This window comes from Phaethon aethereus (assembly GCF_964289735.1).
Source record: "Phaethon aethereus genome assembly, chromosome: 2".
Lineage (NCBI taxonomy): Eukaryota > Metazoa > Chordata > Aves > Phaethontiformes > Phaethontidae > Phaethon > Phaethon aethereus.
This window is the reverse complement of record NC_138582.1, coordinates 140296497-140315695: the sequence shown is the minus strand read 5'-3', so window position 1 is coordinate 140315695 and position 19199 is coordinate 140296497.

Here is a 19199-nt window from a genome sequence, read left to right as displayed (position 1 = left end):
GAAATGGGCATGAATCATGGTAAGTTTTTTAATAGTAGTAATCAGAAGGCTTTGCAACTGAAACCAGTCAAATTATGGCTTCTAAATGTAGACTTTTTTTGTTAAATGTTTAGTATAGCCATTCAGGGAAACATAATGTTGTTTTATGCTAACTAGCACAGATTGAAAGTATTTTTCAGTCTCGATGTTGAGTTGTCTAAGAACCTTTGTTTATATTGTATCCTATTTATGCAAGAAAATGAACTTCATTTTAAAGCTGGTATCTTTGAAATAGAGGATAATTTGCACTGCATGGATCCTGTCTGCAATATCAGCAAAGTCTGCAAAGAAAGCTAGTGGTAAAAACAGCAATGTTTAAACAGCCATATCTCTATTCTCTCCTGATATAACTCTATGGATTAGAGGTATGACAATTCACCTAAACATTGTACCAGTCTAAGTCTTAATAACTCTTAGTGGAATTATATCAGTTAAGTCTCTAAATCAAGGGATTTTTTTTTTATTTTTATTTTCAGAAATACTAAATATCACTTATGTCATTGGGGACTTCTTGCTGCCTTTCTATTTCTGAGAAAAATTAAGGCACAAGCACCGCATTCAAGAAGTTGATCCTAAAATTCTATTAAAAGATCGTTCTCTGGGCCTTTTCCAGAGAGGCTGAGTTCCTCCCAGTCCTAGTGAATGGGATTTGCTCTGTAATTCTTGAAATGGACCACAGTTTGAAGACAAGTTTATAAAGGGATTGGATGATCTAGTCTGAAATTGTGTGTGTTTGGGAATGGCTGTGTGATAAATAATTGTGCATTTTTGTGCTTTGGGGTACAATGCACATGTATCAATATCAGGTTCACATCGGCCCTTCTATACTGACAATGTCGTATAACTTTGTCCTATGACTTAAAGGCAGAGTTTGTGATCAGAAGAGTAGAATCTAAGAGAAGTTTAAAGATCTTGTACTTCATGGGTACATGCCTATATTACTGATTATTCTCATTATTTTACAGAAAGGTTTTATTATTTTCTCAGAACTTTCTTGCCCATAGTACTGGAGTATTGCACAATAGAAAGTGCTCTTGCATTTTTCACACATTTGCAATGGGTTTAACTACAGTAGTGTATTAAATAGAGATGGGATACAGGCTTATGCAATGACATCCAATTACCCCAAAAGTTTAACTATTTTTAGCATGTCCTTTGGCATAGTTTTTAACTGGATCTTCTAATACTTTCCCAGACAATTGTCAAGCATAGTTTGTAAGATAGTTTGGACCAAGGACTGTTGCCAGTAAATAGTGTGGATGAGATCCCTTGCTGTGGGAGATGAGAGTTTAGCTGTATTTTATTACTAACCAGTAATTTGTTGCAAGTATATTGCTGAATGAAAATATAAATCTAAATCTTCTAAGTCTTTGCCAAATGTCCTAGCTGTTGGGCCATCCTTTCTTTTGCTTGTGGTGGCTCCATACAGGAGGTTTTATCTGTTTTGACAGGCCTAAATCTACAGTCATTTACTCCTGAAATTAGTCCTTAAGTCTCTGAATAATCATCTCATAGTCAATGCATATGCAAGGTTCTGCTTGAACAGCACTTACGGGATTTAATGAATAGACTGTGAAGTCCTTGGGACACAGGTTTTTTTCTTATTTTTATGTTTTCACTTTATAGGGTTCATTTTCTCACAATTTCAGCTAGTCCCCGAGAATACAGGTGCTCTATAAGCCTGAAAATACATTCCTCACCATTCACTCTTACTCTTGAGTACTTCCGATGCAACCAGATTGAAATGTGCCTCTCATATTCTGAATGGCCTGGCTTCCTAGCATTTTTTAAAGGGTCATTCATTTCAGTGAGAGTTTGCAACTGAATTAAAATTTCATTATGTTTGATTTTTACATTCTCACATGCTCAAAGGAGAGCGATATACAAAATCATCTCCTCCTTAGAACTTAAAAGTACCATGCCAAGATTGAATTACAGACACGATGAAGAGTTGCAACTTATCCATATGAAACACATACATGTTAGTTGATATTAGTATGCTGATGTGAAACCAGGAAGATTTTCAGAAGCCCTCAGCATCTAGATCTGGATGAGTTTCAAGACACGGTTATCTCCAGCCTAGTGCTGTAATGAAGTAAACCAGATTTCCAAACCTTTTTAACCGTCAGTATCTTCCCCTCTTAATGGGAGCAGGTGGATGAACACATTTGGAAATCCAGTCCACTGATGTACTGGAAGGAGACTGGGAGATTGGATGTTTTAAAACACAGATATATTTGTTGGAACTGCACAACGATGTTTCATTGTTTGTACACATTTCAGACATCTGTGTTGCAGAAAGACTGTGATGCTCCCAAAAGGCCAGGTATTACTTCCAAAACTAGAGGTGAAAAACAGTGATTCTGTTGGCTATCGTCATTGTTCTCATTTGCCACCAATTACTATTTAACTTCATAAATCTTTAGGGATTTTATGAGTAAAGCTCATGCAGCTTTGAAACTGGGTTTTTTTAAAAAAACCTGATTATTCACAGCTTGCTAATTTGTAATTGGACTTTTACAACTCGAAACCCTCCAGATTTCAGAAAAACTAATTTATTTTTTCTTGGTTTAATTGTGGTACTCACACTCAAAACTGTGGAGTGAGATTGCTTCTAGTGGGTTGTATGCAGTGTTCTGGAACTAATAAAATATATTATTGATTGCTTAATGAAAAGCACCACGTTCACACAGATTTACTGTGGCTAAGGATGGATACAACAGCTACTTCTTATTCTGTTTTGAGGATCACCTGCCATTTTACTTGGGTGTATTGCTGCATATCAAGTGTGCTTTTAAATTAAGTTATGGTTGCCTACAGGGCACTATGTTGGATGGCTCCATTAAGGTACCCTTATACTTTTCTTTCCATGCAGTGCTACCTGTTGCTTTTAATTTAGCTTAAGATCATCAAAATTAATTATGATAGAGTGTATTAAAAGTTGAAATAGCAAATCAAAGAGTTTTATTAAGTGCTCTTTACATTTTCTTATGTGTTTAGTGGTTTTAGCTTTCTATTTGATCATCACTGTCTGATTCATTGTGATTACTAAGAGGAGGATTGCTAGAGTGGAATAGAAATGTCTAGCTATGGTGGGAGTAACTATGACCCTCTTAATTCCTACTTGGACTTGATATCCCTACCAGGGGTAATAAATGCACAACTGTTCCAGCAGTGATGGTGGCAACTTGTAGTTTAGTTGCCCTTCCCCTGTTGAGTTGTTTGGTCTGTGCACCTCGGCAGGAAAAGAGTGGCTGTGCATCGGGCATTCAGAAATGCTGCTGGTCCTCCTCCATCATCCCAATGGCAAAAATTCCAGGGCATTAAAGGCATGTCCCAACAACTGTCACTGCACTGTGATGAGTCTTGTAGTGGGGAATGAGCTTCCATACTACCTGCCAGACATGGCACAGCGTGCCCACTGCACCACATGGTAGGGGCAGGACTTAATAGGATTTTTCTGTTCACAGTTGATTGAGGATGGTGGAGACCTATTCAGTGGTTGTCTTGGGTGGGCGTGCTTCTGTACTGTGTTGGTTGCTGTCCGAGGGCACAGACTCGGTGAGGTCCCCTAGGCATAAACTCCTGCTGGGTTCCTAATCTATTCGGTGCCTAAATGGACCCTTACTTCTGTGGTTCTAGTCCACACGATATAAACCTTTAGCAGAGCAAACTTCTTCACACAGATGCTTGAGCTTCCTCAGTCCTCTGCATCTGCTGCATCTCTCTCTGTGTCTTACTACCTGGCTGCTCAGACTGGAGAGACTCAGGGTGATGAGATGCATTTGCAACTGGAAAATAAAATCTTACATTCATTAGTGACACTGAATATAAAAAGCTCTATGCATAAGAGATTATAACATCTAAGGTGGACTGCAAACCATTTACCTAATGACATCATCATCAATATGGTCTTGGGCAGACAGGCTGTCTACCACACTCAACCTGGAAAAGATGCCACACGTGGTTCAGCAAATAACTATCATGTACTCATTTTTCTCATGTTGCAAAGTGTCCTGGTTTCAGCTGGGATAGAGTTAATTTTCTTCATAGAAGCTAGTATGAGGCTATGTTTTGGAGTTGGGATGAAAAAATGTCAATAACGTGCTGATGTTTTCAGTTGTTGCTAAGCAGTCAAGGACATTTCATGGTGGGCTGCCAGCGAATAGGCTGGGGGTGCACGGGAAGCTGGGGGGGGATACAGCTGGGACAGCTGACCCCAACTGGCCAAAGGGATATTCCATACTATATGATGTCATGCTCAATGTATAAAGCTGGGGCGAAGAAGAAGGAAGGGGTGGGGGGATGTTTGGAGTTATGGCATTTGTCTTCCCAAGTAAACGTTACGCGTGATGGGGCCCTGCTTCCCTGGAGATGGCTGAACCCCTGCCTGCCCATGGAGAGTGGTGAATGGATTCCTTGTTTTGCTCTGCTTGCGTGTGTGGCTTTTGCTTTATCTATTAAACCGCCTTTACTTCGACTCATGAGTTTTCTCACTTTTACCCTTCTGATTCTCTCCCCTGTTCCACCAGGGGCAAGTGAGTGAGTGGCTGCGTGGTGATTAGTTGCCGGCTGGGGTTAAACCATGACGTAGTTTTAAGTAGAGCTGGCGGGGAAGGCGACCGGCCTGGCTGAACAGGGAGATTTTGCTGGGACTCAGGGAAGAGAGGAGAGTTTATCACCTCTGGAAGAAGGGGCAGGCAACTCACGAAGAGTACAAGGATCTCGTTAGGTCAAGCAGGGACAAAATTAGAACGGCAAAAGCCCAGCTAGAGCTCAGTCTGGCCACAGTTGCAAAGGATAATAAAAAATGCTTCTACAAATATATTAACAACAAAAAGAGAGGCAAGGAGAATCTCCATCCCCTACTGGATATGGCGGGGAACATTGTCTCCAAGGATGAGGACAAGACTGAGGTGTTTAATGCCTTCTTTGCCTCAATCTTTAATAGCCAGTCCAGGTATCCGCAGGGTATTCAGCCCCCTGAGCTGGAAGATGGGGATGGAGAGCACAATAAACTCCTCATAATCCAGGAGGAAGAGGTAAAGGACATGCTAAACCACCTGGACACCCACAAGTCTATGGGGCCTGATGGGATCCACCCGAGAGTACTGAGAGAGCTGGCGGAGGAGCTTGCCAAGCCACTCTCCATCATTTATCAGCAGTCCTGGTTAACAGGGGAGGTCCCAGAAGACTGGAGGCTTGCCAATGTGACAGCCGTCTACAAGAAAGGCCAGAAGGAGGATTCTGGGAAGTACAGGCCTGTCAGCCTGACCTCTGTACTGGGGAAGATTATGGAGCGGTTGGTCTTGAGAGTGCTCACAGGGCATGTGCAGGACAACCAAGGGATCAGGCCCAGCCAGCATGGGTTCATGAAAGGCAGGTCCTGCTTGACCAATCTGATCTCCTTCTATGACCAGGTGACCTGCCTAGTGGATAAAGGAAAGGCTGTGGATGTTGTCTAGCTGGACTTTAGTAAAGCCTTTGACAGCGTCTCCCACAGCATTCTCCTGGAGAAACTGGTGCTCGTGGCTTGGACAGGTTTACTCTTCGCTGGGTGAGGAACTGGCTGGATGGCCGAGCCCAGAGAGTTGTGGTGAACGGCGTTAAATCCGGCTGGCAGCCGGTCACAAGCGGTGTTCCCCAGGGCTCAGTTCTGGGGCCGGTCTTGTTCAATATCGTTATAGATGATCTGGATGAGGGGATCGAGTGCTCCCTCAGTAAGTTTGCAGATGACACCAAGTTGGGTGGGAGTGTTGATCTGCTGGAGGGTAGGAGGGCTCTGCAGAGGGATCTGGACAGGCGAGATCGATGGGCAGAGGTCAACTCCATGAGGTTTAATAAGGCCAAGTGCCGGGTCCTGCACTTGGGTCACAACAACCCCATGCAACGCTACAGGCTTGGGGAGGAGTGGCTGGAGAGCTGCCCGGCGGAAAGGGACCTGGGGGTGCTGGTTGACAGCCGGCTGAATATGAGCCGGCAGTGTGCCCAGGTGGCCAAGGTGGCCAACAGCATCCTGGCCTGTATCAGAAATAGTGTGGCCAGCAGGAGCAGGGAAGTGATCATGCCCTTGTACTCGGCACTGGTGAGGCTGCAGCTTGAATCCTGTGTTCAGTTTTGGGCCCCTCACTACGAGAAGGATGTTGAGGTGCTGGAGCGTGTCCAGAGAAGGGCAACGAAGCTGGTGAGGGGTCTGGAGCACAAGTCTTATGATGAGCAGCTGAGGGAACTGGGGTTGTTTAGTCTGGAGAAGAGGAGGCTGAGAGGAGACCTTATCGCTCTCTACAACTACCTGAAAGGGGGTTGTGGCGACGAGGGTGTTGGCCTCTTTTCCCAAGTAACTAGCGATAGGACAAGAGGAAATGGCCTCAAGTTGCACCAGGGGAGGTTTAGATTGGATATTAGGAAAAATTTCTTCACCGAGAGAGTGGTCAGGCATTGGAAGAGGCTGCCCAGGGAGGTGGTGGAGTCGCCATCTCTGGAAGTGTTCAAAAAACGTGTGGATGTGGCGCTTCAGGACATGGTTTAGGGGACATGGTGGCGCTGGATTAATGGTTGGACTTGATGATCTTGAAGGTCCTTTCCAACCTAGTGATTCTGTGATAGTCACAGATTTTTAAAGTGAAAAGACATTATAACTACCTTCAACCTCCTGCATACTACAAGTCAAAGAATGTCATTCATAATTTCTTTAGCAAGCCACAATTATTTTGGCATAAAAGAGGACCATAAAAAAAGTCTTACATAAATGATACAGTGCTGGGTAATTTTAATATCCCTTTTGTTCCAAAAGTTAGTTCTCCTCAGAGTTTTAAATGCTGCCTTTGCTTCTCATCAAATTTTGCTTAGATTCACATAACTTTTTGTGCCAGATTAAATTCATACTTACTGTCAGAAATATTGTTTTCCATGCAACCAATGTGCAAGTTATCTCCAGGTCATTCGACAGAACAACCAAATACACTGTGTTTTTTCTGTCTCTCACAGTGAGGCATATTTTGAAAGATGCATCATTGCATCTTTCCAGAATTGCTTCCAATTCCTTGATATCCTTGAGTTATAGATATTAATTCTGGACACAGAATTCCAGTAATGGTGCCATTAATGCTGCCTTACCACTTTTATCATGTGTTTCCTTGCTTGCAAATCAATTAAGGATCATGTTAGCTCGCTGAAGAAAATCATGTTCAGCTGGTCATCTACAATTATAGTCATTTATTATCAATCTGGAGACAGAATCATTGCTCTCAACAATAGCTTTCCTCATCTTACAGATATTCCTCATTTCTAGATAGAAGCCCTTGCACTTGGCTGCATTAAAACCTATGTTTGGATCTGAACTGACCTCTCCAAGTGATCCAAGTCACTCTGTAAATCTGACCTGTTCTCTGTATTATTTACCATTCCACCAATAGGTCACACCCAGTTGTCTGATTAATTGAAAGTAAAAGGAAATAGATTTTTTTCTATATAAATTAGTTTAATGCATGAGGCTATGACCCAAAGCCCATTAGACTCACTGAAAGAATTTCTATTGAATTTGGGGAGCTTTAGATTGGGTTCTGAGTTTGTTGTAGTTCTGCTATTTTAGAAATTGTCTTGACTCTAGGACTGAGCAGAATACATTATAGGCTTTCCTGACAGCTACAGAATTAATTTTGCTTACCTTGTTCTACCTTTTTTTTTTTTTTTGGTATGTACCAGCAAAGAACAGCTGAACTGTCCAGTCAGTATGAGGTTAAAAGCTGGCTTCAGGGCCCACACTGGAATTAAAAATAATTTTCAGTAGCTTAACAAGCTAATAGTCTGTGCATCCAGTTTCTGGAGGTATCCACATGCATGGTCTTAATATATTCTGTATTTTCTTAAAGACTAAATCTGTTTGTTCAATTATTGTTCCTTAATGACACCAGTGAAAGGCTTGATTTGATACCTCTGCATCAAAATTCATGCAGGTCGTGAATTTTGTGGAAAACTACAAAATTTCAGATTTTCATTCAAATGTGGAACGTATTTTTTAAAACAATGAATGATCTTATTACATATTTTATAAACTTAAAACACTGATTAATGTAAATTGTCCTGGTTTCAAGTAACTCCAGGAATACGATTGATAATCCTTCATAGATGGAAAGTCTTTTGATAAGGAAAAGAATAAAGATTTTCATTCAACTCGTTTCATGAACCTCAGTTTCCAATAGGAAGTGGAATGTATTTTGTTTGAATCTGTCTTGCCTATGTGAGTTACAAACTAATTTTTTCAATGACTATTCCTCAGTGTTTTTATGGGTAGCATCCAATGTAGTAAGTCCCTGATCTCAGTTTAGATTAAGGCACCAGTATAATAACTAATAATAATTTTTCAATTGAAAATAAGCTGTTAAAAAATAAAAAGGGGTTACTTTAAGGTGAACATTCTTCAACATTGGCTTGAAGCCATCTTCAACAGTCAACTACAGAAAGATTTATTGGTCAGATGACTTTTATGTGTACAGCACAAATTAAAATCCCAATCTTGGAAATTTGTGTAACAATAAAACCCTGGACCATGTCTGTGTCTAGATTGTTGCAGAGGACAGTATGAATCCATGTGAATTTTAAGAACTATGGCAACATGCCTCATATGATACCCCCCCAAAAAATCATAAGTAGGGGGTTCAAAAAGCCTTTACTGTGTTATATTAAAGATAGTACCTACAATTTTCTCTCTCCCAGTAGCTAGAGACAAAAACTTATTTGTTAATTGTTGCCTATGTGCTTTGGCGCACAAGGCTGTATCTTTCAATACCAAAATAGTTGAGTAAGCTAATTACACTGATCCTAGAAGATTCAATGCCTGTAGGCTTTCTTCGGTGCATTGTGTATTTATATCAGAAATGAAGCTTGTCTTGTCTGCTTGCTGTGCTGTGCGTAGGTTCTTAACCTCCTGCTAAGCTCCTAGCTATTGATTTGGGTTGGCTCTCTCTGTAGGTGCCTGGCATGATGCATGATGCCTTATTTCTCACAAAGCATTAAATACCTGCTTCTGAAAATTAGGACTTTACTGGCACTTTAAGATGGACACCAAAAGCACATCTTTACTGGTTAATTGAGAGTACTGCCTTAATATAGGGACCTAAAATCTGAAAATTGCTGGTGGCATGCAGCAACTTGAACAATGACAGCAGATGTTACGCCCTTTACTGAAGATTGGGTGGATAGCACCCTGCCATGTAGCTGATAGTTTGTTGCCAGTGGATTTTACTGAAACTTCTTATGTTCTTTCCCTCAAATGGTTTTTAATTTTTTTTTTTGAAAGAAGATTTACATATCAAGGGATAACTAATTTTTGCATGTGATCCTATATGATAAATTCAATATATAGGTATCACTGTCTAAGCCATTCTTCTGTTGCACTGATAATTTGCAGTTCAGCAGCTGTATTTTTATTTGGACATTCCCCAAGTCTGCTATGAAAATATGAGGGGTGAGAGAGAGGCTGTATTTTTTTCTGTGTTTTTTGGTGGTGTTCAGATGTAAGAAAAGTGAAGTGACAACTGTAGTGACAATTTTGGGTGCTGTTCAAAAGTTTCACTGGGCAGTTTTAACAGGTGAAAACAGCATGGCAGAAAGAGCCAGTTAGGCAGTAAAACTGAGGAAAGAAAACTAGGCACATTGGCAGAAATATGTTCCTGGCTGAGTGACAGAGACCCACTCCAACAAGCATGCAAACACGTACGTAACTCTTTGTGTGAGCAGCGTTGCTGAAATTAAGTGAAGGAAAGATCTGAAAAGGAAATATATTACTACAAACATTTTTTCAGGATATCAACCTTCAGTCTGTAGAATAGTTTGGCTTTTACTGCTCGGCTTTACAAAACACTTCAAAAAGTATTGATGTAGCAGAGGCAGGAATATGAGTAATCGAGCAATATAGACTTACAGCTCACATTTGTATGACTCATAAGATTCAGGCTATGAAAAGTAGGAGAAGCTTTAATGCAAGGAATAACGCAAACATTTGTTTCAGGTTTTTTTTTTTCCATCCATAACGTCGAATGACAAAAGATTTCCCCATTCTTTTCTATACTTTAAGGAGGAAAAGTAATTTACAGCTCCACCTTCACTGCTCTGCTTAGCGAAGACCAAGGACGAACACAGGAAATCCTGGACTGTTTTGGTGCAGGTTGCAGGTAGCCACTAGGAGGAGCTGACTGCCTGAAAGAGAAGGTCGGCGATTGATTTACTAACAACTCTAACAAAAAGTGTTAATAAAATGAGTTCAGTACTAAAAGTAGTCCTAAGCAGAGATAAATTTGAAGTATTTATATATTATTATTTACAATGGTTACATAATAACCTGTGGAATAAACTCTCTGTTTAATAATAATGTACTTCCAGGCAGCAAAGATACTGAGGGGCCTGATTTAAAAACAAAACTCAGAATATTGTTCTCTCCTAGAAGATAAGATCTGATTCATGCCAGTTCCTTAGAAAGAAATGTCCTGTATTTTATGCACCAGTGTGGGACACAGATAAAAGATCTGATTGAATAAAAAAAAAAAGAGAAGGTCTCAGTTCTGTGTATGGCTGAATATCAGTGTGTGTTCAGCCAGGTGGCCTTGCTCGTAAGCACGGCTCTTGGACAAAACCGCTTCTGTTTTTCCGTAATAGCCTTTTTTGCTGCATTATAATCTCTTTATATATTTAGTATCATAAATAAAATAGTGGCATAGAAAAGAACTATAAATAAAACACTGGCATAGAGGGGATATGCCAAAAGTGATCTCTCAACTTGTTTCTTAATATCAGTGCCGTAGTTAAAACTCTATTCGGTGCCATACTGGAAGGGACAAGGGAGCAACTGTTGCATGCCTCCCCAGACCAGCAACCACAAATAGACACACTGGGAGAGTTACAAATAGGACTGCTCTTAGTGATTCCTATCAATTGAGGCTTCCTTTTTTGTCTCCTTCACAGGGAACTTATTGCTTATGAAAGATGCCAGAGTGATGCTGCTGACCTCTCATTAAGAGTTGTTTTGGAAAAATTTCATATTTCAACCAGAGAGCCAGCACCACGAACAAAGTATGAGCTATTGCACTTCTACCCTAGTTTATAAGACTGGGAGTGAAGAAGTATGTTTGGCCTAGGATTATAATCACTTACATTTGGTCTGGCAAAGTACACTTCAGGGCAAGTGCACCCTGGAAATAATTTCTTTTCTTGTTTAAAAAAGGAAGCAGAAAATTTGATTTAGAAAGTTAAATATGAAATAGAAACTTTTTTTCTTTCTCTAATTTTGTGAGAGTCATGAAATCAGAAATACTGCAGCTGCCAAACTGTAGCCCAAGAAACTTGGTGAAAAAAGGTTTGTTTTTGAGATCTGGAAAAAGACAGAAGAAGAGACTCCAGATTCTCTAAAGGCAAATTTCAGTGAGGATGGAGATGACTGCAATGAAAAATGGGGCAAGAGTATTCTTCTTTGGATAGAGGATGGTAATGATCAAGGGTAAAAAGGGACAACATAAGTTGACCATCTGCATTCAACAAAAAGATATTTTTCCATATTCAAAAGTACATTTCTGTGAGTAGGACTCTTTTCCACACAAATGTAATTAGTAGCAGCACAAGAAACCTGTCTCATGTTTGTTTATAAGCAAGGAAAAAACCCAACAGTAATGACAAAGTTAGAGCGTGGTTTCAAAGCAGCCCTTTCCTCTATGAGGATGCAAGTTGCTGCTGATCAGCAGAATACCAGTTTTAAGCAGGAAAGATCTCTGCTCCCACTGAGTTCATGCAGAAGGTGATCCTCTGCCTGTCACAGGTTGCCCTGTGACTTCAGTGCTGACTTAGGGGTAGACTAAGGACGGTTGGCAACTGCTGCCTTTCACAGAGGCAAGTTCTTGGTTTAGGGGAAGAAGCAAATTCTGCTACCAGTGAGTTCAAAATGACAGGGGAACAAGGGTCTAGGCTTTGCAAAAAAATGAGTATTTGCATTCAGAACTTGGTGGGATCTTCTTTGAGGCAGGGTGTTATCCCCGAGGAGACAGAAAAAAAAAAAAAAAGAAAACCCAGGTGGGAACTGCCAGCTCCTGCTTCATTGCCAGCTCAGCCAAGGTGCTGTGTCTCAGAGAGAAGTGTCTTGATGTTCCCAGACCTTGCCAAACACAGGCTGGGTCCATCAAGGAAAATATCTTTTTCAAGGGCAAGATTTTGCCACACCAAAAATTTAGCAATTTAGAAAATTTAGAAACCTCACAGTTTCTATTAAATTATGATATCAGAGGAGCTGGTATGTGGGTGTGTTGGGCTTGTGTGGCAAGGCTTTGGTAGCAGTGGGGGTTGCAGGGCTGGCTTCTGTGAGAAGTTACTAGAAGCTTTCCCTGTGTCCGACTGAGCCAGTGCCAGCCGGCTCCAAGACAGACCTGCGCTGGTCAAGGCCGAGCCCACCAGTGACGGTAGTAGCGCCTCTGGGATAACAGAGTTAAGAAGGGGCAAAAAACTGGTGCGTGGCATTTGCAGATGGAGAGAGGAGTGAGAATATGTGAAAACTACTCTGCAGACACCAAGGGGGAGGAGGTGCTCCAGGTGCCAGAGCCAAGATTCTGCTGCAGCCCATGGTGAAGACCATGGTGAGGCAGGCTGTCCCACTGCAGCTCATGGAGGTCCACGGTGGAGCAGATATCCCCCTGCAGCCCATGGAGGACCCCATGCTGCAGCAGGTGGATGCCTGAAGGAAGCTAAGGACTCTGTGGGAGGTCCATGCTGGAGCAAGCTGGACAGGACCTGTGGACCCATGGAGAGAGGAGCACATGCTGAAGCAGGTTTGCTGGCAGGACTTGTGACCCTGTGGGGGACCCACACTGGAGCAGTCTGTTCCTGAAGGACTGCACCCTGTGGAAGGGACCCAGGCTGGAATCAGGAATCTCAAAGTAAGAGGATGTTGACACAGCATGCTGTCTTACATCAACTATTTCACCTATGAACTCCAACTATCTGGAAGAGTTCTTTATACAGGCCCTCCACTAGAAAATCAGACAGAAGTCAAATACCCAGACTAAACATTTTTGAAAGGAGAAAAGGAACAAAATATTTTCTACTGGTGTCTTTTAGAAAACAGACTGTTCAGTCCTAGATGGTGGGGTCATATACTCATGCTAAGTTGGTTAAACTAACAGATACATTACAGGCAAAAGTGATGGTTGGCCTAATACCAAAATTATTCTTCAATTGGGATATCTGGGAAGAGGTGTCATTGATATAAGTTGATACATGAGAATATATCTACCACCAAGCACACAAGATTCCCCCTCACTCTGTCACCTGACCTGGTGCAGCGATACAGATTTACGATACTTAAACTTAGGTCTATGGTGCCATTTTAGCTCTTTCTCCTGGTAGAACTTGTGTTGCACCTCCCATTATTGTGGGGAAGTATCAAAACCCCTAGACTGTCTAAAATGTCACAGCCTCTGTGGAGTCTCCCCTCTTAGAATTGGAGTAAGGTGCTCTCTTGGATCAACGGGTGAGTTGTTGGCAGGTGAATATTAATGACTTTAGCTGTGGTGGCTGAAATCTCTGGCTGCCCCCATGGCCAATCTGGCAGATCACGAAGATAGCTGCGGCACCTCACTCACCCAAGACCAAAGTGGCTTGACTAAAATGTCATTAACAGCTTGAGTTAAGCAGCAAGGCTTTGCAAGAAGCAGCTGAGAGATGGGTGTGCATTGCACTTCACTGGTATGCAACCTCAAGTAGTTACCTTCAAAACTACCTGTAACCTGGATGGTATCCTGTTAAAAAAAGATTGTTTCCTCATTTCATAGCAAATTTTTCCTTGCACGGAGAGCATCTATTTAATGTTATCCTGAATGAACTGTAATTTGAACATGACAAAGTAATAAAGAACAAAAAGACTCCATTAGAGAGGGAAACTTGTTCTTTTGGGCTAAATTTGCTGGGCTTCTTAATACGGCTCCACTCCTTGTTGACAGCAAAGATCCTTCACGCTAAGGAAAAAAGCCTGAATAAAATCTGAGATTAGTAACTGTAACAAAAATATGACAACTTTTCATTCCTCTCTGAGTGAGGTTTAGTGTTTAAAATACAGTTGGCCTAATTTTGCTAGGAAAATCTCTTCTTCTTTTTATCTACATTTTCATGCAAAAGTTTTTCAAAGTGTCTCCCATCCCAGTGCGGGAATCTTTCTTTCCTCTTCCCCTTACTTTATGGGAAGGTGCCATGTAAGTTGACAGGCTCCATTCTGCCAAGCTCTTTGTCTCCCATTCCACTATAGAAAATATAGCAGCTGGGATAAAATCAGGTAATAAGATGTGCTAAAGTCTAGTGTCAAATATAGCTTATGTAACTTCAGTCAAATACAGGGATTTCGCTGTGACAAACCTCGATTTTTTCATCTGTTCATATGTTTATAGACAAAAAATGTTACTTGTAGATATCCAAAACATTGTTGGCTTATCAACTTCTGTTTGAAATAAAACTGCTAAAATAAACATAACCTTTCATGTGTAAAAGCTGCGTATTATAGTTAATGATCTGAATCCTAAATTCTTTGTGGGCCTTGCTTCATTAAAGCTCCTACTGGTCTCAATAGAGGCTGAATTATTGGCTCATCAGTATTAGTAATAGCAATCCTAAACACTGTTTTAAGAAACCAATACCAACTCCCTGAATAAATTTACCATGTGAGTACATAAAGCTTATGGTTTGATGGACTGGGAAGTGCCAACCTTTTCTGCACATGATCCTTGGTGTCGCAGCCACTATTATATTTGAGAGGAGACCTTTTAAGAAGCCAGGTAAACTTGATGCATCCAAAATCATTAAAGACCCATTCCATTAATGACACGGAATTTGTCCTGTGTACAATTGCAGCAGTTTCCATCTGACAGTTCATCTGAGAGAATTTGACCTAATGAGGAGGGCAGAGGTTCTCAGCTAATGAGCAAGTCGAGGTTCTGATCTATTAGGTTAGATAGAAACTACCCTGACTTTGAGACTTAAAATAAGACCAGGCCTTTGGCCTTGTTTTCAAACATTTATTAATCATCAGTGCCTTAATCCTGCAGGACTATTCACCTGAAATCAGTGGAGCTATTCACAAAAGTAGAAAATGTACTGTTGAACCACAGAAGTACAGTACATTCCCTGTGACATCATTACGTCTTCCTCCACTGCTCAGACTCTCTTCCTCAACATGCTGGCTCATTGTCATCCATGGAGATTGAGTTCAGCCTTGCTTAGCCCTTGCTTAGTCTGCAAGTAATGTACTAATTAAAGGGTGATTCTTTATAATCTGAGTTCTTGACTAGTAGGAAAGCAAACTTTCTCTTTTTCCACAGAAAGTTCTTTTCTTAGTAAAGTCATAGCTCTACATGCTTAACATGCTTAGACGAATAGTTTTTTGTAAAAAATGTCAGTATTATTGAGTTTATAATTTCTCTTTCCAGAAAATATTAATGAAAATGTCTGTGAAGATTATTATTTTCATGGGAGAGCAAGTAAGTTCAGAGTGAAAAAATCTCCAGAAAGTAAATTTTCCGGATTCCAGTCACCATGTTAAAAACAAAATAAAAAATAGTGAATTAAAACTGCAGAAGAATTTGACCCTGTGAATAGAGCCTAACAGAGTTTGGGCACTGTGCTGCAATGATGTCATCCTGGAGCTGCATTGGTCACTGCTAGTTTGTTCTCTGTGTTGTGACCCATTTGATAGTGTACATCGGCCCTGAGAAAACCATTCTAAAATCTCACAGGGACTAATTTCCGCTTGACCTCTCTGAAATGCAGCCCTCAAAACTATAACTGTTAATGTGTTTGCACTGAGCACCAGACTTTTGTGCTAATAGTTTTTTGAATGAGACTTGGTGATTTATTCTTATCATCAGGTACTCTGTTAGAGAAGTGGTTGAGGCATGCTATACTTGGGAAGTCATAATACTTTTAAGTCATTAGTATTTTAGAGGGAAGAGTGGAAGACGGAAAATGAACTGAAGCTGCACACATGTAAGCAGTAGTCATTGACAGACTGGTGATAGCCACACTGTAATGAAAGACTCCAAAACTACAAGCTGAACTGAAGGCACAGACAATGTGGTTAGAAAGGCCTTTACAGACATCTGTTTTATGAGTCAGGCTTAGGAGGGTTGATCTGAAGTGTTTCTGGGTCACATGTAACTGCTTGTCCATTATTGAACAATGCCTGAACCCCCACTGATTGCACTATTACAATGAGCTCTTCAGCTAAGGGAGTGCATGAGATATTTTGCCACAGGTAGCAAATGTTCCCTGTATGAAATTACACTAACGTGATCTAGAATTCTTTTAAAAACTAGATGTAAACAAATATGGCAAAAAAGAATTCTGATGAATTCTCATGCACTTGCATGTAGCATGCATGGCCCCATGCAAAAAGGAACCACTCAACTGCATTATCCTCCATATTCAGCATTGACCTTCAAGGTACACTCCTTCAGGTGGACATCCTTTTTCCTTAATCTAAGACCTAGTCAGTGCTAGAAAAAGCTGGCTGGCAGAATGGTGCAGTCATAGTTTCCTAACATCAGTATAATTTCCACCTCAAGAAAGGGTTTTGACTGGATGGTATATGCTGATGAAATAAGGTATTACCGCAAAGAGTATGGCAGTGTAACCATCTAATTAACATATATGCTAGATAAAAAATGTTGTTACAGAATTAAACTAAAAACTTCGAGTGTTGACCTAGCTTAACAAGATTATTTGCTTCTGGCCTGACTTAGACTTAACATTTACTGTTAAGAAATACTGTGTTAAGTTGGTCTGTAAAAGGTAGGTAGAATTACACCAACTCCTGTATACCTTAGGTGACACATGCTGAAGACTAGCCCACCTTACAAATATGTACTCAGGCCAAATAAAGATAGCTAATATAGTGACAAAGGACAGGTTTTATTCTCTATTGCACAGCTTGAATTCTTCCCTGTTCAACATGTGACAAAAGAAACCCTATTTTGTGGCTGCTAAATCCAAGCAGTACAAATTGTTTTCACTTAATCTATTAAGCAACTCTGCTTTTACAATGTAAAACAGTGTTATTCCAGATTGTGCTAATATAGCTAACTTTGTTGTTAATCTGTATGAAGTACTATTTATTTTTCATCTCATCATCTTTACAAAAGTATAAGAAATTTTTTGCAATCCTAGATCATATAGAGCCTCCTTTCAGAACCTCCTGACTGGTACTTCTTGGATACCAAAGGCAGCTTTGCTAAGGCAAAGTAAATGTCATAAAATATTTTGTTCTACAAGAGACACTGGCAAATAATTGGCATCTGTTTTCTGTTGTCTAGCTGCCATTCTCTTTTCTGAAAGAGAAGCTTCCATTTTTCATCTAATTCCTTGTTGAATTCAATCTCTTATGGAAATGAAAAAATTGAAAAAAAAAATTTACTTTTCTGAAAGAGAAGCTTCCATTTTTCATCTAATTCCTTGTTGAATTCAGTCTCTTATGGAATTGAAAAAATTGTTAGGAAAAAAATGTGAAACATTCTGTTAAAGGAAACATAAAAAGTTTCATAGTGATTTCCATGTAACTAATTGTTCAGACTAGTTGGGTTTTCTTAAAATAATCCAAATAAAACCTCAAGAAATGTTTGTCATGACAACTGACAAATTCTTCACCTGAATAGTATAATTGCTTCTGTTTTTATCTGGATATTCTTGACAGATTACATTAGAATACAATTATTTTTGTCATCAGCTTTACTATTTTACCAAAACACAGCATAAGTTCTGTGTGTACAGTAGGTAGCTTCTTCAACTGTATGTGAGTATTGGCTAACAGAATAAAAAATACTTGTCAAAATACATAGCTGTATTCAACTCCTTATTACTAATGCTTTAAAACAGATAAAATAGAGCTAATTTTTTGGCTAAGTATACAACATTAATACTCATTAACATGCTTTCAAATATATTGCCAGAGTGGTAATAAAATCAACACCTTCTAATTTTTATATTGAAAGTAAGCCAAAGTGCATTTGGTCTTGTCCCTACATAGCAGTGTACATGATACTTAAGATGTCAAAATAAACACTGAATAAAATCATAATTGCTTTATTAAGTGAAGAAATGTTGCAATTTTATAAAAACTGCTGTTCAGCTACATAAGCAAAATGCATGGTAAATGACTGAAAGTCAGGCAAGAGGATAAGAGAGGAGATCAGCTTTTGTTTTCACACTTAAATGTTTTCACAGGTTGTCGCTGTTAGATACCAAATAATACCTAGAAAGCTAATTCCAGTTTTTATACTTACTGTTTGCCATTTAGATAGAGTCTCAAATAGTTGGTTAAATTTATGGGCAATATTTGCCTAAGAGTAATGCATAATCGGATGCATTTTCTGTGTTATTTCTGATCAGACCAACATATGTGCATTAACAGTGGAATTTGCTCACAGCACACTTCGTTTCAGTAAAATTCAAATTCTACAGCCTTATAAAATGAGTTGCAAATTTCATCACTGCTGTGAAATGAAGAAGATAGAGTATAAGATAACATGAATCTCTGCTTATTTATAAGCAGTATCACTAAACTATTTGAAGATCAAAACACATAAATGTAAACAGAAATTTGCTTCCAGAGGCCTGGATCTGTGAGATTATTCATCTGAGATAAGCTGAAATTTATTGTGGGATCATTGTCTTTTCATGTATAGTACATGTGAGACATTTCTGTCTCAATCCTATTCTATGGCCTGTGAGAAATATTGTTTTTTTCTGTCTGTTCCGATGAGATTTAGAACCCAAATCTCTGAGGATTCTATCGGATACTGTACTGCAATATCACAATTGTGGCCTAGGACTGATAGGGCAATGACTTGTAGGAAAAAAACACAGTTACCCTCTCAGACAGAGAGCTTTGATTCTAGCAGGAAAATGTGAAGAAATTTTGTTTTATAGACCTTACTAACTGTACCATTAATATCACAAAATTACAATAATTTCATTTATAGAATTGTCAATCTATATAATTGAAATAATGAGGTCTCACTGAGGTAATTCTCTCTATTTCCCATATCCTGCTGTTTTGGTTTAGGTCAAGAAAAATTGTCTGAGGCTTCATTTTAACATTACAGTTAGTTATCCAGCATCCTCAGATTTGACCTTCTTCATCA